This window comes from Temnothorax americanus, unplaced genomic scaffold (genome assembly GCF_048541705.1).
Source record: "Temnothorax americanus isolate GAGA-0224 unplaced genomic scaffold, ASM4854170v1 Scaffold23, whole genome shotgun sequence".
Classification (NCBI taxonomy): domain Eukaryota; kingdom Metazoa; phylum Arthropoda; class Insecta; order Hymenoptera; family Formicidae; genus Temnothorax; species Temnothorax americanus.
This window is the reverse complement of record NW_027509371.1, coordinates 770,043-796,353: the sequence shown is the minus strand read 5'-3', so window position 1 is coordinate 796,353 and position 26,311 is coordinate 770,043. Positions and strand designations below refer to the sequence as shown.

General features: G+C 36.5%; 1 long non-coding RNA gene across 1 annotated transcript in view; it reads right to left on the bottom strand.

Moving 5' to 3' along the window:
- Positions 1–776: 776 nt before the first annotated feature.
- The window catches only part of LOC143898411 (uncharacterized), a 34,082-nt gene continuing 8,547 nt past the window's right edge, over positions 777–26,311 (bottom strand). Inside the window, exon 3 of the long non-coding RNA XR_013257198.1 lies at positions 777–1,238. This is a non-coding gene — a long non-coding RNA (uncharacterized LOC143898411). The remainder of the gene's footprint in view (positions 1,239–26,311) is intronic.

Sequence of the window (26,311 nt, the reverse complement as noted above, 5' to 3'; positions counted from 1 at the left end):
CGTAACTTCAAAGACCGAATGATAAAACTGCAAGCCAAAATCGCTTTCACTTCGGAAGACTAATAATATCGCGCATCTCCCGGTAAATTACACCGCGGAAAAATGCAATTGTGTCGTCTACAATGTGTGGTGCCGCCGCTGCAACACGTTCTGCTATCCGTTTTCAAGCGCGCGCGCACACACACACATACACACACATTCGTTCTGGCAGCTTTAACGCGGCGAGATGATACATGACGCGGTCTCGTTGTTAGTTACAGCGGCGTTGCGAGTGTCGGGCAGCACCCCACTGAGAGAGATCGGATAAGAAGAAACGAAGAAGAAAGCTGGAAAGTATGTCGGTGCACGAGCGCGAGAGCGAGCGTTGATTATGGGAGTCGTCGTCGTCGTCGCCGTCGCCGTCGCCGTCGCCGTTGCAACCACGCGCATCTTCTATCGCAATTTGCGGCGCGAGCGTGCCGCATCCACGCGAATGAAACGTTCGCCTTGAATGGGGAATGATTATTATAGATATACGACGAGGCGCGTGCACGCTCTCGGTACCGTAATATTTCTCGCGCCTGTTCCGCGCGCATCTTCCACGATGCTTTGTCGTCCAGCAAGCAGCATTCTGCTCCGGGCGTTTCCTTAAGCCGTATTTTTATGCATATTAAAACGCACCATTTTCCTCGTTTCTTACGCGTTTCTACGTGTAAGATATCTCGATGAGCTGTTGTTACTTTCGCGCGAGATGCTGTGTCGTTAACATTGCAGCAAAACTTTAATATCATCATTTTTATTTTATGAACCATTATCGTTATTTTCATATTTTTATTGTTATTACAATTATTGGATAATTATGGTATGACGGTTGTCTTTTATCTCATTGAGTAACATTTATACTTCTTTTTCTTAATTGTCATAAAATTTATATGTTAATCAATTATAGTGATGTTTTGCTTAAAAGTACTTTGCTAATTTTATACCTTAAGTGTGTTAATAATTTCGAACTCGAGAATGAGTGTCAAAAGGGTGGTGGCAACACACGTAAACGATGAAGATGACTAAGTTGCTGGCGTTCGTGCGATAAGAAGGCACAAGGTAGTCCTAATGGTATCACCCTCAGTTTAAGCGTCTGCCTCTATCGACGCGATAAGCGATAATAATATCTGTCATTGGTAAGCCGACGAGATAAGCCATTTTGCGTTGACAACGTAGTCGAGTTGTGATAATGGAATGCTGGGGCTTTCCAGTATAAACTGTAAAATAGAAAAGAACTTTATTGAGTTCCGTGAAAAACTCGAACTATAGTATTCGGAAAGTGACTGATAAACTAAGCGATGCGCCAAGTTCCTCCAATGCGAGACGTCACGAGGTGTCGATCGAGAACGGCAGGTGGAGGTATATTTCTCAATTGGTCACTTAATTCCCCCTCCCAGAGAGAGAGAAAGAGAGAGAGAGAGAGAGAGAGAGAGAGAGAAAAAAAAGGAAGTTTTAAACTGAGGACACGTTAACCTCCTGTTACCACAATTATCTAAACTGGGCAAAACACCGCGCGCGCGGTCGTGCACGCTGCCGCAATTACATCCACAACTGGATGTGCAACCGCTTTTTGCGCGCGGCACAATCGTGTGTACGCTAAATTCATGGTGGCTTTGGCCAAGCCACGCTATGGCTGGCTGGCTGCCTGCCTCTATCTTATTGTTAGACGTGGGGCTGCAATTATCCTGATTTTTCCGGAGCGGATTACTAGAGCCTTGAGAGTGCATCGCGACACACAAAGCTCCTTTCTCACTAACGAAAAATGTAGTAATATACTTCTTGTCCGATTAACAAAATTTACATTATGAAAAATTTAAATTTGTTCAAAGTTTCAATTTAAATCAATTCAAAGTTCTTAAATCGCTGTTGTTCTAAGAAAAATACAAGCTTTAAAAAAGCTCTATATTAGTCAAGTATAAGTCTTGATTAATAATGTATGAAATGCATCTACAACAATTTCTACGAAGCATTTAATTTGACATATTCGTAATGGAGAATAATAGAATAATAACTTTGTAGAAAATGTTTTTAAAGAAACTTGAACACGTTGCTGCTTATATGTGTATACCTTTCTCTCCTCTCACAGTAACTTGACACTATCGCGGTATACGGCCCATACATCCGCCTGCGAAATGCATCCGCCGGATCTCGAGACCACGTGGCGGAGTATAAAGGGTGTGTATAACACGTGATTCATTGTAAATGAAGCAAAGTATCTTTCACGAGTAATTGACTCGAGATTATCGGCATTTTATCGGTGATATTTATTGAGAGTAAGACACGCGCGGGATATTTCTTTCGTTTATCGACGAGGCTGGGCAGGAGAGACTAATTACGATAAATTTTCCTTTGTCGAGCTATAGAAGATTGGCGTGAGAGAATATATAAAGACCGATATAACAAGAAACAAAATATTCGCATCGTTAACTACGTCGACTTTGCTATAAAAATCTCGATATTAAATTCCGCATCTCAAAATAAACGTTTGTCTCGAGATATTGGATGAAAGTATATATATATATATATATATATATATATATATATATATATAAACACTAAATACTATTAAAAAAATTCTTCTTATAACGAATTGTCTGATCATGCATAAAAGCGTATAAACAATGGTGAAATTGAAGTTATCTATTTAACTTATAATTATCTATTTAAATGGGTAATTGTTTATCTCACTGTGTGTGTGTGTGTATTCTTCGATTTTCTCATAATAGGTATGATAAACAAATATTATTTTTCCTATTGAATTAATTATTGTTATATATAAATTAATATTCTCTTGCATAACTTTTTTTCATAAAAAAAACTCATATATCAATATATAATTTAGAAAATCTTAAAATGTAACAACTCTTCCTATAAAAATCGTATTACCGCTAAATGGATACTCAATGAGTACGAGCTTGAGCTTAACCGTAAACCGACGCATCAAGGATCCCCTGATATCCTCCACGATGTAGCGAGCGTATATATGCAAAAATACATTTCAACTCGGCGAAGCTTCTCTCAGATCGGATCACGACGGATCTTGGGTCGCAACCCCACGCACGACATTCCCAGTCGACAATGACGCCCTGGGCGGCATACGCGAACGTATTTTCTCAAGATTTGCATCGAGAAGGCATCATGCCCGGGGCCTGGCCCGAGTTGTCGTCTTTGTGCCACAATGCGATTAAGGGCCGGTTATTTCAACTTGTTCGTAAAGTAACTAATGGTTGAATCATATAATATGTCTTTGTCTTTCCTTCAAATTATACAAACATAGACATAAGATTGAATTATTAATTAGTTTATTAACAGGTTGGAAAAACTAGACTTAAGACAAACGATGCTTTAATAACGTCATATCTGATAAGATGGTTAGTTAAAGAGTACAGGATATTAACTGAAGTACTTGGATAAATTTCGCAGTACGAATCTGTGTAAGAGGGATTTGTATAATGAATATATAATATACATAAAAAAAAATTCAACATTATAAAGTATTGATAATCAAATAAAAGATAAGACTCAAAAATAATTTCAAGTAAATCTCTACTTAAAATTTCAACAAATTGATCAAAGAATATGTGATTAAAGTGAAATCCTTTCGCCAAGCGCTGTATATAAGCGTATACTGTGATATCCGGACAGTGGCTATGGTTAGCCATTCTCGATTGTATCGATTCAAAGCCATGACGAATACAATTTAGGTCTATATCATTCCATCCATTATGTCTTTCAATTAGCGACCGCCTATAAGCCGCGCGATTTTTTCCGGCTAAAATTTTTACGCGTCGGAGCTTTTGTTTACGATCATCTACGTGGGTGTCTCTCACCCACGAGGCGCCGCGGGTTCGGTGTCTCCTCATGCCCACGTCTGTCCGCATAAAGAAACGGCCGACGCGATACAGACGCGGTTAACGGTACTCGAAGAGTCCCTCTACCACCACCTGGCACTACTCCATCCATGCACGTCCGCCTGCCTGCTTCTTCTTCTTCCTCCACCTGACCTGATTTCCTGACCCACTACCGGAACGAGAAAGAGAGAGACATGTTCTTGGCCACTAATTCAATTACGGGCTTTCGCGTCGAACCTCTGTTAATTTTCAATGACTTGTAGTCCGTCCGATATCGAAAGACAGACATGCGCTATGATATTTCATTATATCGCTACGTCGCACAACGACGTCAGTCACCGCGGTTGAGGGATTAATGATCGGCTGTCCTATATCTCCGAACAGATAATACTGCTTTCTCTTATTGCCAAGTCACGACATAACACGAATACGCGTGCAAGTTTGACGTCAAATAATGATAAAATCGAGAGATTACCCACGATATTCGAAAAGCATTTAGAAGAAAGAGAGAGAGAGAGAGAGAAAAAGAGAGAGGAATCATCTTATTTCAGCCATCAAAATTTGGGAAATATTTAAGAAAAATAAAAAACATTTTTTTTATTTTTAAATAGTTTTACTTTATATATTTATTTATCTCGAAAATGTGCAAAAATTCATGATTCAAGGTCTTTGTAGGTTTTGCTTGAGAGAATGAGCTTTTAACCTGACATCTCTCTACTTTTCATGATATTAAGTACTTATGATAAAGCACTCTTTTCCTTTTCTCACTCTCACCCTCGCGCAAATGGCGGAAATTCGTTTCATTTTCCCGGTCATCGTGAAGTCAAGGGCACGCTCTAAAAGTCGACGAGGGAGAGGAAGAGAGAATTTTTACGGTCGGCCGGGGAGAGAAAACAGGAGAAATCTTATACAGTTATATACGTGGCGTTATCTAAGATTCAATAGAGCGTATATATGGCGAAAAGAGTTCGACGGAAGCAAGCGCCCGACTACCACCGGCAGTTTCCTCCCGCGAGCGAGTGAAAGCGGAAGCGAGACCGTGCGAGACTCGTCCGTGACGAGCTTTTTTGCACCGGCGTCTTTGTTCCCGCTTGCGAAAACTTTTGACTCAACCTCTCATAGCGCATTCAGGAAAAGCTCCTTTTTCCTACCGGTTCGTATCTCCTTCGGCGACACCTCGTGGATTGCTTCCTTCACGAAGCACTTCCGCGCTGGTGAGAAACTTGTAAAACGTGACAAAGTCTGCACCAGGACTCAGAATAGTCGCACATCGCGAAAATATCCGGGTTACGAGGACTTTACTGCACGAGCGCGCGTGACGTATGATGCATGCGATTCGTAACATATTTACTATTAATTACAATAACATCTATTTTATTATTTTATTATTCAATATATGTGAGTGTTCCACGTGCGCATAAAAAATTAATTGCCGAAAACGTATCTTTCAATTTGTACTTCTTGTTTACATATTTTCATTCATTACAATTATAATTCATGATAAATAATAAATTTGTATATCATCCGCACTTTCTATACTTAATTTCGCCTCCAACTTCCTTATTTTGCATACTAAATATCCAGATTCCAGAGGGATTCAAATTAAAAGTCGAAGCAAATTCGTGCGCGTAATGGAATCGCTTTCGAAAAACAACTTCGATTCGCTGGTATCGATCCGCCACTCACACGCGAACCTTCAGTTTGTCAATGTAACTATACATCAATCATAGTCAGAAAGTTTGAGTTTGTCGATGGATTTGTAGGAAGCCAAAAATACACGCTCTTAAGAACATGATAAAGAAGAAGGTTGGTTCAATTTTCTTATATGGCTTTTTAATTTATGTTTTAATCTTGGAAAAGCTAAATGTGTAATCGTGGTTAATTAGGTTAGTCGTCAAATTGCCACAACGAGACGAATAATTCTCAATTTGCCAAATAAAAGATATCTCATAATATCAGAAAATTGAATTATAGCTAAAATAGAGAGCAGCTAAAATAAAGTTATCTAATAATTATTAGAAAGTAATATTTGTTTCGTGTTCATCGTAACCAAATGTTTATTCTTAACATATATAGTCATATGTTGCAACCTGGTGCCCAATATGTGATAAGCAAGTAAGCATCGAGGAACGAGACACGTACAGACTTCTCATACATATCCATAAATATCATCTCGAGATCGTTGGCAAATGTTTGAACAATCATCAGGTAAAAAGCAAACGTTCATGTTCGCTTTTTCTACTAACGTAGAGAAATATTTTCCAATTCCTCTGTATCAAGATAAACGTAAAACGTAACAATAAAGAAATCTCAAAATGTTGATACAACGCTATAAACACACATAAAAAAATGTTATTGTATATACATATAAATATTTGTCTTAATTTTTATTTTATTACAAATTATTCTTTATGATAAAAATTTTTTATAATGTTATATTTTGCGTACTTAACACTGCTCTCTTAATATCTCGTATTTCACGTCATATTATCTTTTAGTGACGATAAGAATCTACATATAACGTAAATTTCGGTCAATTTCGGTTCTTAAACTTCCACGTTTTTCGATCCTGGAGATGCTTGAGAAATTAGATATCTTGATAGATGGGATAGATAACTTGATAGATGGGATCTTACGGAAATTACGCGCAAAAAAGGTGGAGACTGCTGGTTCATGTTTGTGGTGTAGCCTTATCGTCTCGCGTTCCACCTTCGACCTTCTTCTTGTCCATCCTGCAGTCCTTCAACTTATGAGTCTCTTGGGTCGAGAGAACTTATAAAGTTTCTAAACTTGATATACTACAATATATATATAAGAGTGTGACTCAGTATTTTCAAAATAATTCTCAAAATAAATGCTACACGCGCAATAAATGTTGAAAATTCGTATGATAAATTAACACAGCTTTATAACAGAATTTTTCATATCTATAATTTATTTAAAGTAATTAAGTAATTTTTTCATTGATAACTTGCAAAAAATTATCCCCAAATCTTTTAATTTTCATATTTATGGGAAAGTCTTTGTCTTTTGCAATAGATTAAGATCAAACAAAAGTTTATCTTGATAAAAAATGTATTGTTACTAATTACCTAACTATATTATATCGCTTTATCACAAAGTCTCATCTACACAGTAAAAAATTTTGTGTATTTTTGTTAAAAATAAACCTTGTTAAAATTTTTGTGTTAAAAATGTGACATACTTATGTGTTAATTTAATTTTGATTATGTTGTGTAATTTTTTTGTTTTAAATTCATATTTAAGTAAATCAAATGTTAAAATAACACATTTTATATTTAATCGTAAAATTAACATAAAAATAATGTAGTTTTGTTAAAAAAAATATCCTTTTTGTTTATATTTAACATTATACAGATGTCTCTATTGTACATACAAAAATGTTAAATTAACATTTTTTTCGTTTATATTTAACACTAGCATGCCCCGCGGCTTCGCTCGCGACCTCATATGCATGGCTCTCATACGCGTAGCTTTTGCTATATTGCTATTTAGTCTCTACTCAAAAAGAATAAATACCGGGTCACAAAATAACATCACAGAAAGATTCGGTCAATTATTTCCCGAATAATTGAAAACATTTTGGATACCGGTTTCCAAAAAGATAGGTAACAAAAAACTGAAAATTCTACTCCTATTTTATATACTTTTGGTAAAAATTCGGTCAAATAGTTTTCGAAATCATATCAAACAAAAAAAAAGACTACAAGTCTCTTTATTATAATAGTAAAGATAATAGTAAAGATAGTATACAAAAATTTTGTAACCAATTTCCAAAAAAATACCGGTTTTTAAAAAGATCGGTAACAAAAAACTATACAGTTTATAGCATTCCCCGGGAAATTCTACCCCTGTTTTATATACAATTCTTTAAAATTCAATCAAATATTTCTCAAAAAATTCAAAAAACTTCTGATACCGGTTTCCAAAAAGATCGGTAACGAAAAATTATACACTTTATGGCACTTTCCAAGAATTTCCCAAAAAATTCGAAAAACTTCTGATACCGGCTTCCAAAGAGATCGGTGACAAAAAATTATACACTATATGGCACTCCCCGAAAAATTCAACCCCTGTTTTATATACAATTATTTGAAATTCCGTCAATTATTTACCGAAAAATTGAAGAAATTAAAAAAACCGGTTTCCAGAAGATCGGTAACGAAAAACTATACACCCTATAACATTCCCCGGAAAATTCTACCCCTATTTCATATATGCTTGGTAAAAATTTAGTCCATTGGTTTTCGAGATCATAGCGAACAGAAAAACTGCAAACCCTGTTGCTTTATAATAATAGTATAGATTATACAGATGTTTTGGTTGTACAAAATTTTTCGTTCACATATCATCAAACTTTTCTTTATTTTGTGTTAAATTATGGACATAATATTTGTGTCGTAATTTGACATATTCACATTATGTTAAATTAACACAAAAATTTGAGTGGACCGTTGGAACATGTGTTGAATTTAACACAAATTTTTTTACTGGATATGTATAATTTTTTATCACAAGATAATCTTCAAATTAATTTAAAAAATAACAACATCATCTATAATGATCATCTATAGTCACGTTTGAAAAGAACTTTTCACGAATATTTCGCATGTTTGCACTCGCAAATTGAATCACGTGACGTTAGACGAAACGGCCGACGACGACGACGACTACATTTCTTTTACATCCTTTTGAATTTTTGCAGAAGAACGGGGGGTTTAGGATATCGTCGAATCGGATTTCGTCTCGAGTCACACCAGTCGATAGTGGTATCAGTAAGAAGAACGAGCCAAAGAAAGTTTACGCTTATACTTCGCGGTAGATACTGATGCGATTAAGCCTTACGTGCCGCACGGCAACCGAGAGAGCTTTCGCGATATATCCTAATTCGGATACGGTAAATGCTAAAGTTCTATGTTTGGCGTGAGTCGTCGTAGCTATTTCCGTCTTGAATTTATGTGGTCGCTCGCCATATCTGAACTAGGCCGATACGAAAAGAATCATTAATTAACGAGGAAACATTCAGATTCTAATAATTACAGACGAGACAAATCATATGAGACAGCAAAGATTATTGCGATATTAATATTTAATTCTCAAATATTGTCATTAGTAGTATAATTACTTTTCATTTTCATTCATGTTTTATTGTTAATTTTAATTATGTATCTATTAATTTAGCATTTAGAAAATATGTACACCACACTGTATAAATAATTCATATAGGATCTAAACTTTTTTGTAATGTTAACAGAAATCACAAAATCGTCATTAAAACTTTCATATAAGTCCAGTCATTATACTGACGTTGGATTCTTAGCCACGATTAAATCCTTTCTTTTAAAAGATTCCTTTATACATATTGATACAATCGTACAATATGAATAGAAAAACGGTTGAAACATGATTAAAGCTGAGTGACGTTAGTAAAACTGGCCCTTGGAAGAATGTTTTGTCGTCTGCGGTCTATCCAGCGCGACGACAATCTGATGTGATGTCGATTGTGGTCGAACGTGAAAGCGTTTTAAGGCTTAACACTCGCTTTCGCCGCCCACAGTGGACACGTGGAAATTGCACGGCGGGAGGAAAGTCTGCTCCCAATGCCAAAGGGAAGCTGTGCCGACGCTTCATACGGGCGGCGACAAACTGACGACCTCACACATCGGAGCCCCTCTGTCTTTTCGGGTACGTACACTTTCGGATCAAAGATCAATTAACTTAATTAACTTAATTGACAAAAAAAAGAACTTTAAAAAAATGTTAAAATAAAAAATCATTTTTGAAAGATATTTTAACCACATAATAATTTATTACAAAAAATTAAATGAAAATCATTTTATATTTAATTCGTTAAGTAATCAGTTAATTTAATCGATCGCACGTTAATTCAAAGCATTATCTCTGGTAAATATATCGCGTAATATTACTGACAGGTAGGAGGTCGTCCTGCTGCTGTATCTCATATGATTTATCATACTTCTTTTGAATAAGGTAACATAGACTCTAACAGAACTCTCGCGTTTATCTGGTAAAACTTTTTGCTCCCCATGTAATGCCGTTTCTTCCGTGGCGACCGTCGTTATCGCCTTAACGAGAGATAGCTTTTTGCTGATCTTTTCACGACACGCATGATCGGCCAGACAAAATTTAGAACTTGCGGTTTTTTGGGTCGCGCGTGAACAACCAAGAATTTTGCGCCCGCTATTCGACAAATCTTCCGCGTCACTTTGAGACTTTCTGTTCCGAGAATTTGATCCAAGAAAAAGAATAACAAACTAAGTATATTAGAGTCTCTTGAATAAATCAAATGGGAAATAGTGAAAGAGGCAATCAGAGCCACGCGCGGAAATTTATTGCGCAATCAATATATAGTCAATAATAAGATATATATTAGTCCATTATTTCCAAGAAAATCCAAGAAATTGGAAATCTAAAGTTGATTGAAATTGAACGTAAATTTTTCGGTGCTTTAAGATAAATATTTTCATTCCATTAAAAGTGTTCCTCCCTTCTTTCTTGATTATTGTCGCCCTAAGTCCTTTTGAGTGAACCGCAATTTCTGCACTTGATCGGTCTTATGCTCGCAATTCGTGCACAATCGTGCTATCAGCTTCTCACCGCAGAACAATTCGTAACAGATGTTGGCCGTTTTACTTTATTCCGTTAATGATAAAGCGCGCGAAGAGGGTTAGCATGATTTGCCCGCTATGCGGACACGTTTACGGCTTCGAGTACAAAAACGCGAAGCTGACGCCCTGCAAGTCCGCTGACTCCGGGGATTTGAAAGCGACAGCTAGGACTCGTGAGCTTCCGCGTGCGAGCCACGAAGAAAGAAAAGCTGGAAAATTAACAAAGAGTGCTCCGCGGACGTTCATTATTGACACATCGACGATAACAAACGTCATTGTGCTTTTCCCGAATAAAGCAGTTTTCAACATTAAGCTCGTTTCGAAACTAATATATATTTCGATATCGATCAATGAGACGCAATTATGTTCAACGCGAAAGAGAGAGCTTAATTAACGCGCAACGTTTTGTTATTTTACATTTTAATAAAGTACTTTATCAATACACGGTTTTGTTGTCTACGTAAATAATTAAGACCCCGCTTGATATTTTAAATATAACAAATGGCCTCTGTCATTCAACTGAAATTTATACGTTCTGCTAATAAACGTGTTTCGAAAACGAGAAATTAATTTATAAGACTAAATTTAAAATATGTTCAATGTTGCTTTGTTTACAAGAATACAAAGATACGTCGAAAGGTCAAAAACTTGTTTGTATACTTCGCTGATGTATACGCACGAAGATAATTTTATATACAATTCAGACACAATATTAAAATAATGTTATTTCCGTGAGAAAAAGGTTGTCTATACAAACATGTATTACCATGAAACAGTATTAAAATGTACTGAATCATTGAAAAAGATACGATCTCGGTCTATAATACAACGATGGTAAAAGAAAAAGCCGCGAGAGTTGGTGCGCGATCCGCGCGATGCATCGTCGCTTTCAATATGTAGTTACGCGTTACGCGCGCGATCATCAGCTCTATGGAGATTTCCATAATGACTTATTACGCCCGTAATTAAACCGCGGATTTTGTTGTAATCAGCGGCCGTATAGCGGCGGTCCAAATCGGTTTACCGCGCAAACAACGCGATTGAGCGCGCCGCGCGTTTAAAACAGTAATTAGAAATAGCATTCGTAAATTCTGTTCATTAATCCGCTACGCCCCGCGAGCGTGCATGCGTTCTCATTTTGCCGCGAGATGCGCCAGGCCGGTTTATGTTTATCGCGCGCGCGAGCTCTCGAATGAATTTATGCTTCTAGAAAACAGCGCGCTTTTGTAAATCACAAAGGGCGGAATGCAAGCGGAGCGGGCCGTCGCAGAGTGGCATGCTGCTCCCGTGGGTTCCAACACTGAAAGCGCCCGATGGTAAAACTCGCGCGCCGAAACGGCCGAACAATGTTTTCTCCACGGAAGGTCTGCACCAGAGTCAACAGCACTTATTAATTCTGAGTAAATTAAAAAAAAATTGCAAAGAGATAATTAAATTAGAGAAGCGGGAATTCTATTTCCCTCCCCCCTTCCCTTTTGGATTTATTCAATCCTAAATTAATTAAAAATTGTGCGAACGTTATTACGAAATTAGAAGAGAAGTTTATTACACAGATCTGAATATATATATAAAACCAGCATAAGTCTTAACTCTATATACATATTATTTTTCCAGTTGAAATATGGAAATACCACGATGAATCGATTCGTTGTCCGGCATGTGGCGTGAAGGACGTGCCGATAATACTAAAACAGCAGAAATTTATGAGCTCCCGATTGGCTGCATTTTGCTTAATGGGGTTAGTTATTAAAAAAATTATTTCAATTAACTGTGGAACAAAAGCGGCGAAAAAGGGTGCCGCGATTGGATATTATTAATACGTGGCGAAAAGCAATGTAAATTGCGTGTTATATACGTAACTTTGATATCAATCATTGATATTGCGTGTGTACGTGCGTGTATGATGTAAAATAATATTCATATTTATTTACTGAGCAAAATTACACGAAAACGCATGATAAAAATCGATAATTTAACATTAAATAAATAGAGGCGATCGGGGAAAAAAGAGAGATTTTAACGTTCGTTCGCGACCATTATCTCCCATATTTCGCATAAATTCGCGCCGATGAATTAAGCAATACCGCGGTAAAACAAGTTTTCGATAATCGCTTATTAGCGGCGGTAAAAACGACGCTAATTAGCGAGGCGCACCTGCGGATACTCTCTGAATAGTCTCTCTGCTGTAATATACGGGTTTTTCAAAAGACCAACGCGCGCGCGGCCATAGCGCGAAACGGTTGAAGCGCGAGAATCGCCGCGAATCGTAATATCAGTAAATCCCTTTCGTTAAATTTAATTCTGGTCGCGGCGCGGCGGCGGCGTCCGTTTTCGGCGAATTGAATTTATACGCGCCGGAAATCGCGGAATTACTCGCTCTCATAAATCACGGCGACTGCCGATAAGCGTGTGTAATGCCATATTTCAAAATGAAATATATTTACTTCATTAAACCTGATTAGCGAAGTGCAACACGATTTTATGTAGCGATGTAACTCCATCGGGAAATAATCTCATTTACGGTGCATCTACAGGATTTTTTCACTACGTGCATTTATAGAGATAATTCTATCATCTTTTTGTGTGAATTTTTTTTAAATTATACATAAGCCTTTAATTGACATAATGAAAGACATAATGAAAGGCACTTGTGTTATTATCCGCTGATTATTTTAAAATGTACAAAGTTGTGTACTATTTGAGCATGTCATTTATGATTTATTTCGCGTCTTACTCAGAACTACGTTTCAGGATGAGAATCTAGAAAGGTACACATAAAGCAGTGTCAAAATCATAATAAGAATAGATTCAGTATATTAAAAGTTTCAAATTTTTTAAACAAAAAAGAAAAAAACACGCTTATTTTTAGCTTTAGATTCATTAAATTTACAATTCTGTATTCTAAAAATCTTGCGAAATTCTGCAGGCCTCTCTTCTTTTTTAATTAAGTCTTACACGAAGAACTGAGGCGAACATAGCATCGGCACTCTTCTTTTTATAGATGTTGGCCCTTCTGTTTTATACCATTGATGATGAGACGAGACAAAAGCGTGCGCACGCTGTGCCCGTGTTGCGGCCACGATTACGGAATTTGCACGGGAGCGGAGAGCAAGCTGATCGCCTGTTCGCCCGAATGCGCGTCTAGCCGCGGGAAATTAAGTGATTTCGCAAATTCACGAACGTGTCATCTTCGGGCGAAGTGCGGTGGCTCGCGAATGGAACCGGGACGTCGTCAGGTAAATGGTATCACATTGTTGTACGCTAATCACGTCAGCAAATTAGTTCCAGCGCGTTGCATATATTTGCTGGTTATCTCGCGAAATGCTAATATCAACAACACGCATATACCAGGGTATTTGGAGGGGGACACATGATCCAGATGTGAGTCATGTCGTAGACACGTCATCGTTTTCAAGAAATTTTAAAAGCAACTAATTTCTTAAATGGAACTTGATTTTTTCCTTGAGATAAAAGTTGTAGATCTCGTCGAGACGTTTTCAAAACACTGTAATAAAGCTCCTGAGATATTTTAAATTTTGTCATAATGGTTTTAATAGAGAACATATGAAATATCTCGTAAAATGTTCACTTTTCAATAGTTTCACCTGCATAGTTTTATACGTAGAATAATGAAAGAAATCGAATAATAATATTAGATTTTACATTTGTAATTTTGTAAAATTGAATGCGTCTACAAAATGCAATCGAATTTTTTAAAATAATTTTTTTTTTTTTTTTTTTTTTTTTATATATAATTGCTTTCCTCTCCAAACCATGCAACTTTTGTCTAAAACATTTTTCAATAAAATTATCAGTTCGCGATATAACACTGTAAACTTTAAAATTGGACACCCTGTATAAAAAAATTATCAGACAAATCTTGTAGTAACGTTTACAGTGATTTAATTTTAATAATATCTACGTTTGAGATGGAATTTTTATTAGCTAGTTCTTATCATAAATAAGAGATTGCATTTATTGTTTTCTTTGAGATATAACTACCGTTACGTTTGCCGTTAAGTATTCGTCTTTAAAATCCCATCAATCTTTTACTCCAAAAAATACCTTTCTGTAAAATTAATAATATTCTAAGAGAAATTGATGCGTCACACGTTTTATGCGCCTCATTCACTTGTCTCACGTGCGTTCGTTTACGCGTCATTACGTCGACGCGGAGGGGAATAAAAAAAATCGATATCTCTTCCATTTATCGGCTGAAAAGCGATACGCAGATAGTGCTAACGTCAACGACATTTCTCGTATGACAAAGAAAACACTTTCCATGGGTGACGAGGCTGCGAGGACTCTCAGGGTCCCGGAGGAGCGTCCTCGGCGAGAAGAAGGCGAATCTCGTCGCTGCCGGTCGCAATCGAAGCTATCGCGCGGATACGCCTTTTGTGCGAACCAGGTCACGGTGAGTCATCGTTATCGCGGTATTCTATACAGGATGGCCCCACCGGTCGTCGCCGGAAAATATTTTCAGGGCCCTGACGAGGTTGTCGCAGATTTTCACGCGACGGAAATTTGATACGACAACGCTCCCTGTATACGATAGATGTTTCGAAAAGTTGTAGATATCTTTTTAATTAGAAATTTCGCGGAAAATTCGCTGAAGAAGGATCTCTAAATTCGTCAAAAATCTTAATATATAATTTTTCATTTCTTCGAGAAATGCATGTGCATTTTTTAGGTTATTAATTATTATTTTTGTTATAATTATTAGAAAATATCAAATATAATTATTACGCATAATAATTATTATTTATTATTATGAAAACAATAATAAAATTCGTATATATAATTCGCGATCAGCTCTCGTTTCGCTTTGCATTATTTCGATTTTTGCGTAGACGAAACGAAGCACTGTCATCTTTTATACCGCGCTATTTCAAATTCTTAAAACGGATGACCGAAATCGCGTCTTGCAAATGTTCGCAATTTTTATCGTGTGCAGAATCGTGGTTCACCATATGACGAGTATAGCAGCGACGATCACGTGGACGACAAAAGATGGGATCGTCGGCGCGACTTGGACAAATCGAGAGCTTCGAAAGCTCGGGAACAAAGCGAATCCGAAGGCAGCAGCGGCGCGGGGACGGCGACGGGCGATTTTTATGCGAGACAGGTTTGCTGTCGGGAGTGCGGCTAGAGAGGAACGAATGAAGAGAGGATGGCCGAACGAAGGAGGGACGGCGCGAACGGAACAAATGTATTTGCACATCGCTCGCGAAACGCGAACTGTTACTTCGTTATTCCGTGCAAATTCAATTCTGCGGAATTCCGCGGTAAGGCGAGTTCCCCCCGTCGTAGAACTTAAATGGAAACTCGCGGTACAAACAGTTTCACGCTGCAAGAGACGCGATTTGCGTTCCCGGCTGACTGACAATTTCGCGGGGAAACTTCGCGAAACGAGACGAGACGAGAACGGGACAAGACAAGACGCGACACATCGTATTATTGCTTTATTAATCATCGTTAACGGATATTCAAGTACACGCGCGTTTCTTTTTCTGTCCTACTTTTGGAGGAGGCGTAGCGCTTGCTTTTTTGCGAGAACAACCGACGATACATATTTCTTGTATTTGAGACGTATTTACGCCGTTATGTTATTTATTTGTTTTTAGATGAGCTTTCGTGTAAAGAGATTTTGTGACATCAAACGGTGAAATGAAACTTTCTAAAAACTGTGTTAAAGCCTCCGTTTCCGAATGAAATAACGTTCCAGCGATTATTTCTGCGTTATAACTCTGAAATTCTTTCATCTCGATTTTTCATGCTTTTTTTCGAAGCTTCTATAGTTTCATTTTTAATCGTGTAAATCAAAAGGATTTCTACATGATAGTACACAACGTTGCATTTTTCAATTATTTCATCTTGCTATTGCAATTATTTGAAACTTGGAAATTATTGACGCGATTCTTCGCGATATTTGTCCGGCAAAAGACCGCAAGAATTCCGAGAAACTATACGTTAAAGCGAACGAGTTTCGGATAAACGAGGGTATTCTCTAACGGGAGATTTAATAGGCGTACTCCAATTTATCGACGCGTTGCATGAAATAAACGGATCGCCGAGACGAATGAATGGTTCTCTATACCTTTCTTTCTCTCTTTTGCCTCCTTTTTCCGTCGGACAACGACGACATTCGTTTCATTTCCTTATTATCTCATTATCTTACGCCGGCCGACTTGTCTACCGAGTGCATCCGGATAATAATTTCCCGGAATTCTTTGCCGGGGTTAGCTCGTAAAACGGGAAAAACTCGCGCGCGGAATGAATAACCGCGCGAATCCCGCTAAATGCAACCTTGCCGGCATATAAATCGCGGCTCGAAAGTGTAATCGCGCGCGTTGCACCACAATTACTATAATCGGCCGCTTTATTAATTATAAATAGATAAAGTATAGAAGAGGTCCTTTAAAATTCAAATTCGGCTATTCATTAACAAATTACGGATCAAAGTGTGATATAATTAATTTTATCAAGCGCCTTTTGACATAGTAATTAGATTACTATCTCAATTTATATTAATATAGAAGAGCTATTTTATGTTATATGTTACATTTTAATGTAACTTTTTCCACAAATGGTTTTACTCGTGATTTTTAATAAAATTTCCTTTTCATGTAAAAAATGAGGCAATGTTATTAACATTGATATTCAGAAATCTTTACAAGTGTTATCACAATTGTAATTTTCAAGAGACAGGTTTGTTAACATAGCAATTTTATTTATACAACCTTGTGATTGTTTCATTAAAACTTTCAGTAAATCTTTAAAAAAACTTACACAACTAGGATTATTTTAATCTTAATATAACTATCTTATAAAAGGTTCGTTCTTGAGTAACTTTGCTTTAATAACTAGGTGGCAGTCTCTAATGGTTTCTAAAAGTATTTTACGTTCAAAATATAGGCGGAGAGCTGACGACACTTTTGGCCAAGTGATTTTATAAATCACGATTTTCCGTTATAACCTGCGTAGACGACTCTCCTTCGATAATCCAAACACCTGATGGCTGGCCGTACTTAGGGGGTTTAGAAGTACGCAGGTGAGAAAAAAACGGATTTTTAAGTCATAGTATAAGTCTTAATTTTTATCGGATATTGATAATTGATCACTCAGCAACATGCAAATAAATTGCCAGTTCGATTGCTCGGGGGGAATTAGTCGCCAGGTTTAATTAAAAATAATTAAACATAATTATTTTCAAGTCATACTATAAAAGCTGGGATTTTTTACTAACAAGTATAGTGCTAACACATACCATCCAAAAAAAGCCAAGTGAAAATTTTGGTGGCAACATCTCTAAAAAAATTATTGAAAATGCACAAAGCCGGCGGAGGGGTCTGACGGTTATATCCGGCTATTAAGATATTAACCACTATAACTTTAATTTCGCTATTCTCTTATTATTACTCTTATTATTATTTAACTTCGCTATTTATTTGATACTACAATACTAATTTTTCTTTAACTGTAAATAGTCAAGTATTACGACAACTAATTATTTCTAAACACTTTTAAATTCAGACGCAGATCATCAAATACGTGCAGGGTATTCGCTCCGACCTAAAATTCTGGATGGCATATTTTCCACGAAGCTAAAAGTCCCATTTTGCTCAGGTAGCATTTTGACGGAGGCAATGTTACGCGATATTAGAATACTGAAATATCGTGTTATTAAATATAAATTAAAATGCAACGCAAGCCTCTTTATGAAAAAAATTATCGACAGGATCACGATATTTTTTCATAAGGGCCAAAAAGTTATTTTGACATTTCGAATAATAACCATCAGTTTCATTTGGAATAGCAGGAAAAACCATCTCGATATAGCCCATGTGTAATTCTTGATTTCAAAACAATTCGACACTTCAATAATGTTTTTTCAGAAAAGAATAAGATAATTGGACTACCACCACTATCTTCACAAAAAACGCAACGCTGCGCCCAGCAAAGCCATTTTTTTTTATTTTTACATACTATTTATTATTTATCAATTTTTTCATAAATTGATACAATAATGATAGTTAAAATACACGTTTTTAAAAACTCATGGACGCTAAAAACAATTGAGGCCATCATCAGACCCCTCCGCCGCGCGCCGGCTTTGTGCATTTTCAATAATTTTTTTAGAGATGATGCCACAAAAATTTTCACTTGGCTTTTTTTGGGTGGTATGTGTTAGCACTATACTTGTTAGTAAAAACACCCAGCTTTTATAGTATGACTTGAAAATAATTATTTTTAATTATTTTTAATTATGCCTGGCGACTAGTTCCCCCCGAGCAATCGAACTGGCAATTTATTTGCATGTTGCTGAGTGATCAATTATCAATATCCAATAAAAATTAAAACATATACTATGACTTGAAAATCCGTTTTTCTTCTCACCTACGTACTTCTAAACCCCCCAAGTACGGCCAGCCAGGTATTCGGATTATCGAAGGAGAGCCGTTCACGCAGGTTATAACGGAAAATCGTGATTTATAAAATCACTTGGCCAAAAGTGTCGTCAGCTCTTGGACTAATACATATGTACTAACACTAACTAAAACCGAAAATTGTAAAACATCCCAGAATGCTATTTTCTCGCGCGTAATATATATGTGCTATACACAAAAACAATAAGAAATAAGAAGTGTTTACGTTTTGCTGTTGTTTCCTACTCAACTTTACCTAACGCCTTAAGCCGGGTCCACATTATCGAGCCGAACCGCGAGCCGAACTTCGCCGCGAACCGACATTGTCGAGCCGACAAATAAAAGTTCGGCTCGATAATGTGGACGCGTGATCGGTTCGCGGCGAAGTTTGGCTCGCGGTTCTGCTCGATAATGTAGACCCGGCTTTACAGATACAGTCTTGAATTACTGTTTGTATATTTATTTCTGAAGTAAATGCGTGGATGCAGAAAGGACTCCGCTGCTCTCCCTGCACCTTCAATCTGAAAAATTTCTAACTTGATCCAAACCTATTTCTAATTTAAAACTAAAATTTAGTTTAAGTTAGATTAGAATTTTTTATGGGAGGGGTACAGAGGAAAGGGTTCCACTTCTCCTTCCACTTCTCCTACTTAAATATGCAAATATGCAGCTAATGCGAAATTCATACTCGGTAAGGCAGAAGGCTAAAATTATCATATTTAATATTAATTTGCATCAACTTTATTCGTTAATATTATACTCGTTAATTTTTTAACAAATAATGAGCAACGATTAAAAACTTTTTAAGATTACTCAGATCGAATCATTACCTTGATTATATAGTATATGTAGATCAAGATCAAGGTTATATCTTCTGCCCGCCTTCTTGTATAGTTTATTTTTCATGCAGTTTAAAAATTACTGAATTTTAACATATCTTGAAAATATATAAAAGACCGCTACCTAATTGTTAAAGCAAAGTTATTTAGTAATGAGTTTCTTACATACAACATACGTCAAGATGAAAGTGATATAAACTGTGTAAAAGTTTCTCTAAAGATTTATCCAAACAAGTCGCAAATTTCGTCTAACGAATTTACTTATCCGCCACACATAATATCGCGCAACAACATTCACCCTTGAAAAAGGTGCGCTCGATTACGTAATGTGTTTCAAATTATTCGGGAAGAAGGAAGCAAAAAGTGCACCGCAGAAGAATGCGAGCAACGTATGCAAATCGCATCCTCGTGAAAAAAAGCCGCAAAAAAGCACCGACGAGTCTCGCACCAGCCGCCGATTCCGGTGTTTCTAAATGAGTGCTCGGGATTCGCGCTTATCTAAACAATTAGTATGCACCATCACAACCGCATACGTTATGTTCCGTAATGGACGCAGCATATCGCACCGCGTAACTATAAATGAATGCAATTACGCGTACGTTCAGGTTAGGTATATATATATATATATATACCTAAGGTTAGGTATATATATATATATATCTAAAAGTATACTTAATGATTTCCATTGAAATTAATGTTTAAGATTAATCGTGATCAGACGCAAGTTACTTTTATTAATCATTGGCAGAATTGATTGTTATCCTCGAAACAGTTAATTAAACGGAACTCCATCGATTTCGAATTAAATTGAAGTTCATCGATATCTTTAGCAATCCCCGAAGTTCGTCCTCTGTCCGAGCGAATTAACGGCGCTATAATTAGCGACGGTCACATTAAGCACGTAGGAGAAACGCGTGGCTCAGCGAAGTTCTCCATTCCGAGCGTATAAAAGATGAGTCACCCCCGTCGGGGCCGCCACCTCTTCGCCTTTTATTGTCGTCGCCGATAGTACGTCCGCAAGCGCTGATTGGCCGGCTGCAGGAAGAAGGATGAAGGGTCCTCGCTCCTCGTGGAAGGAAAGTTTTCCCCGAGCAGAGAGCGAGAGAACACGGCCAAGCCAGCTATAGCCAGCCAGCGACGTGGCACGTAACGGGCATAAAACGATGAAAGTAATCTCGGCTCTGATCTCGTAGACGGTTACCAGAATCGGCGATCGATACGCCGGAGCGCGCCCGTAAAGATGGCTCGATTTCACTCCATTCACGTTGCTCCTAATAGAGTTTAGTCCCTCTTATTGTCTTCGCGTCGTTGCGGCTTATCTTTTGATGACAAAATTTTTCCGTTTTAAATTAATTTCGAGCTCAGCGATAACGCTCCACAAAAAGTGAATGTGAAATGGAAAGATTTTGAGGTGTATATGGTTATTACCTGTTCTGAGGATGTGCATTGATACTGGGGATTTGAGGGACAGTAGTATTACCTGTGTTATTGTTTATTATATCAACTGGTAGTAGATCGAATAGTCGGATTAGAAATTTGTGGAGCAAAAATCTATTTTAGATGTTTGGATTGGCGAGGCTGAAATATCTGAATCGTGAATCCCTACTTGATAAAACAAGGAATTTTATTTCAAAATCTTCGGATTTTTATCAGATTGGAGGCAGCGATACCATCCCATATCGGACACGCATAGGTAATAAGTGGGCGTAAAATTTATTTATAGATGAGGATAGTGAGCAGAGCGGTCGATTATTGGAAACAGTTGAGTTAGGCACTGGTTAGCTGTTTGTATTTTGTTGTTTATGTGATGTCCACATCGTCGGGTATCTAAAAGAAGACCTAGGCATTTAACTTGCTAATAAGTATAAGCCAAGGAATTGGCGAAATTAATAGTATGAGATGAGGAAACAAAACTTATGGACTTCGAATACAATAAATATCGTATAATCAGGAGAGAGAGGAGAGGCAGGGAGAGAGAAAGCGAGCGGCAAACGCGTTTATTGGCTGAGTTGTGGCGCAATATTTTGGATAATTTGCATCAAATGCAAATTCTAGACATCATAAACACAATATAATAATAACGAGAACGTAAGAATCTATGGAACACATTGCATTAATATAATAGAGCGTAGTTTTAGTTCAACTTGCAAACAGCAATTAACAATTGAGGAGCTTATTTCGGAGTCACTTTAAATCCATATTCTTGAAAAATGTAAATTACTCGCCGTCCCTTCGGGAGTGAATGGGCTTCAGGAATCGCGAATATGAAACACGAAATGCAAATAACGAACTGCGAGTATACGAAATACGTGAATATGAATCTTCTACTGTACTCTCAAACCTCAATCTACCGTGGGAGTGCACAATACCGCTGAAGAAAGAGAGAGAGAGAGGGAGGGAGAAAGGAAAAGAGGGAGAGAACAGAGAGAGAAAGAGAGACCGTTGAGTGAGTTGCACGATACTGGTCGCGAAGATACGTTCGCGGATCACGCGGGGATGAAGAACACAATGCGAGATCGTCAGTTAAACTGGGCCATAAAAGCGGTACCTGAGTGTTATAAGAAAAGCCATATAATTAGCATTGCAAACGTTCCTCGCTCCCGCTCCCTTCCGGTTTTGTTCCTCTTAGAATTCGTTTAACGCCGGTCTCTACCTCTATTCCCGGTTTCGAAAAAATCTAACCATTTATATTCCGTTCTGCATCTTAACAAGCAAATTAATTAGTTTGCATAGAACTTTATTATAGCCCTGACTCAGGGACGTTGGGACGTATTCATAGTCGAACCTCAGGTCGGCACTTAAAACGATCTTGACCAAGGCAGTCTTATCCAATCCAGACTGTCTTTATGTTAGCAGATTTCATCGTGAAATAAGATTATCTTTGCGAAAAAGATTTTGCTCAAGTAAGTCTTATTTGATTCGAGATCGACTTGGCGAAGACGTTCTCAAGACGATGCTTATTCTCGATTCGGATATTTCCGTAATATTTCCGTTAATTCCTTTAATGGGAATATTGAATTCAATGTACAGTTATTGATAAAATAAGACCATCTTCTCGCCAAGACATGTCCGATATCTTAAGCAATAGCTTCTTCGATATATATAAGATACACGTGTCACATGCTGTTAATTTTTTAAATATAATTGCTTATGTGCCGTATTTTTATACATAATTATTAATTTTGTAAATAGGGTTGTCTGACCTACATTCCTGTACTCACACCGCTCTATTTAAAGTTAACTAGTTAATTTAACCTAACCTAACCTCTGTATGGATTACCGAGCAAATGCATAGATTTTCACTAAAGTTCTATTGTAAAAATATTATAGAAAAGGGATAGCGCGTAAGTATAAAGTATTCTATTTCTTAAAGTTCAAACTTTATATATTGATCGTAGTCAAATTATATAAAAAAATATATCCTGGTAAATTACAATCTCATGGGAATATATTATTTTTTCTTTCCTCAGAGTAAACTTACATCACTGGTTATCGAGATTTCAAAATATCGGGTACTCGCAACTTGTCGCGTCGCGTAAAAGATCCATCGTGCGATCTCGCTTCGCGTATACCTACTTGGCGCGAGAGGCTCAACACTCACAACTTTAATGATTTGTAAAAACCATAGTGGAGAATGTGAGTTTTACATTGTTACGTTTTTAAGTTCTACATATATATTACAAATGACATTAATGCATAATGACATAAATTTAAATTTCAATGTCCAAATAATATATAAAATAAAACATTTTATAGTAGTGTTATAAAGAAATCTTTTAAGACCAAATTTAAGGTGGTTTTAAGAATAAGTTCCGACTATGAATAGGGCTCTCTCAATCTCTCATTTTTGTTTTCATAAAAGAAGTGAATGTTTAATTGTTTGGAGAATGCTGACATATTTATGTGTTGTTTACTCCTCTTGTCTTATCGTAACTTTAGTTAGCACGCTAATTGCATCTTTTATTTTTTTTTATATTTAGCCCCAAATCTCTAAATCACCGGAATAAAAAGGAGCTTCGTTATTCATCTATTTCCAAGTCTACTTCTATACATTTTCGAGATCCAATTCGCGAAATTATTTTTACTCTTCATTGTTTATACATAAATAAAAAGCTATATGTTTCTACATTTTTGGAATTTCCGTTTTAATTCCGTTTTAAAATTCGGTGAGGAATTTATTCTAGACGCGTCATACAATATTCGCGAATCATCGAGTATATCTGTCTCTACTCCTCTTTGTCAGTGATATATTTCCCGTTTCACTGGAATATCATTCGCGGTAACAACGTTTTCCCTTTTTTTTTCCATTCGGCATACTTGACTGGTCGCGCCAACAAAGAGCCTTGACCGCCTCCTCTCTCAGCTTCTCCTCCCATCGAGAAATCCTATGCTGTTAACTCGCGGGCCGTCCTGTAATCAATGCACTATCGCCGTCGTTATGACCACCTACGATACCGATATTCTCTTCCTCGTCGGATTTTACGACCGTTGTTCCTTGCGGCGGCGGCTCCGCATATATTTCCGGGAGTCTCTTCTTTTTGACATCTCGGTCTCTCTTTGATGATCTCTTAGCGTTGAATTTCGAAGAATCGAAATACCACAGCACTTCGAGAAAAGGTAATAGAGAAGGAGGGTTCGATCGAAACGTTACTCAAGCTGTAGGAACGTATAATCTCTTTGATTTTCTAAGAGCTTCTAAATAATTCTCAAAGATTTAAAAATTTGCATTTTCTTTCTATACTGAGAGAAAAGTATTTGGTATTTACGACTATAATCGCATAATAATAAAATAATTATAATTGAGGTTCTTATTTTTATAGTTATATATTATTGCTATAATATTAATTAAAAATAATCATATGTATGGATTTTTTGATTATGGTAATTTTTATCATATTTATAGTACGACTTACTATGTATAAATCACAAGTTATAGTAAAATCATGTTACGGTTGAATGAATGCGTGTCAAAGCTATGACATTTTTGGGAATTTCCGTTTTAATTCCGTTTTTCTAAATTTGGCGAGGAATTATTCTAGACGCGTCATACAATATTCGCGAATCATCGAGTATATCTGTCAGCAACAATGTAGTATGAGCCAGCTATAATTCTCATTGTTAAAATAACTATAAAAATGTAGTTGGTATCAAAAATAACTAAAAATTATATTGAAATTGTAGTAACTGCAACTATTTTTTTCTCTCAGTGCACACAGAACGTTTCGTATAATATACCCAATAAGAACCAGTATCGTTTTATATACGTATATTAAACGTAAGTATGGTATAAAACTGGTATAAGTATATGGCTATACGTATATAGAATTAACGTTTTTTATACGATAGTGTAATATACGGTTATAACACTCGTTTTTACTACGTATGTTTAATACGAAACGTATTTATAACGTTGGAAAATAGTTATGTAACCCCAGAATTTCATCTACGTTTTATAATACGTATAAAAATAATATAATATTCTATTTAATAAGCGTTTTTTTAATACGTTTATAATTTGCAAAAAATATCCCTTTAAATAACGTCTTAGGAATAGGATTTTAATATCCAGGTATGATATACTTTTTAAATACGTTACTAAAAGGTTGAGCGTATATTATATTTATATGCTTTTACCCGCGGCAATTTTTAACAAATAATAAACGTATTTTTATACCACATCCTGTGCAAGCTAATTACAAATTCGTTGAAATATTATTTATGAAATGAAAAACATAAAAACATTTGGAGATACGATTATAATCCAGGTACGATATCAATTTAATTATATTCTTTTCGTTATTATATTCTTTTTTCATAAATATATTTACGAACACAACATTTCATAATGAGCCGGCACTGGTTTCTGACATTCACCCGACATTAAGAAATATTATATCATATCAATTCAAATTGTATTTACTCTTTTTAAACTGAATTTGGTTTCGTATATTTGTTGCGCTGGTTAGGACATATTTAACTATATATACGTTTTACATCAAATTAAAAATATTCTACCACTTAGGCAGTTGGCTCACGATGGAGAGTCCCGGTCAAATCGAGTTATTGGTAACTACCAACTTTTATAGTATATATCCCGATTTAGCGTTATCAATTCCCGAAGCACATTTCCTGGCGAATTTACAGTTAATCCTCACTTCGTGGAAATTTATTGAATTACTCATAAATTTTTGTTACAGTAGACTAGAGATAGAAACACATTTTTTTAACTAATCAAAAAATATAACTATATTTGTTATAATTAGATACACTTTGATTTTTATTCGAATATTACTCTTAGTTATTCTTACTATATTTATTATTTTATTTCTCGTTCATCATCCTTGATCTTACAATTTTAGAAAACCAGTAATACATTAATTAAGATAGAATAATAAAAATGTTAGGTCCGCTGGAAGATTTAATTTCGACAAAATATTGGAGAACCAAGGAGAATCATGAACCTGTTCAGCTTATAAACGATCGTCCCCGCCGGTGACGAATGATCGGGCACCCTTTAATATACC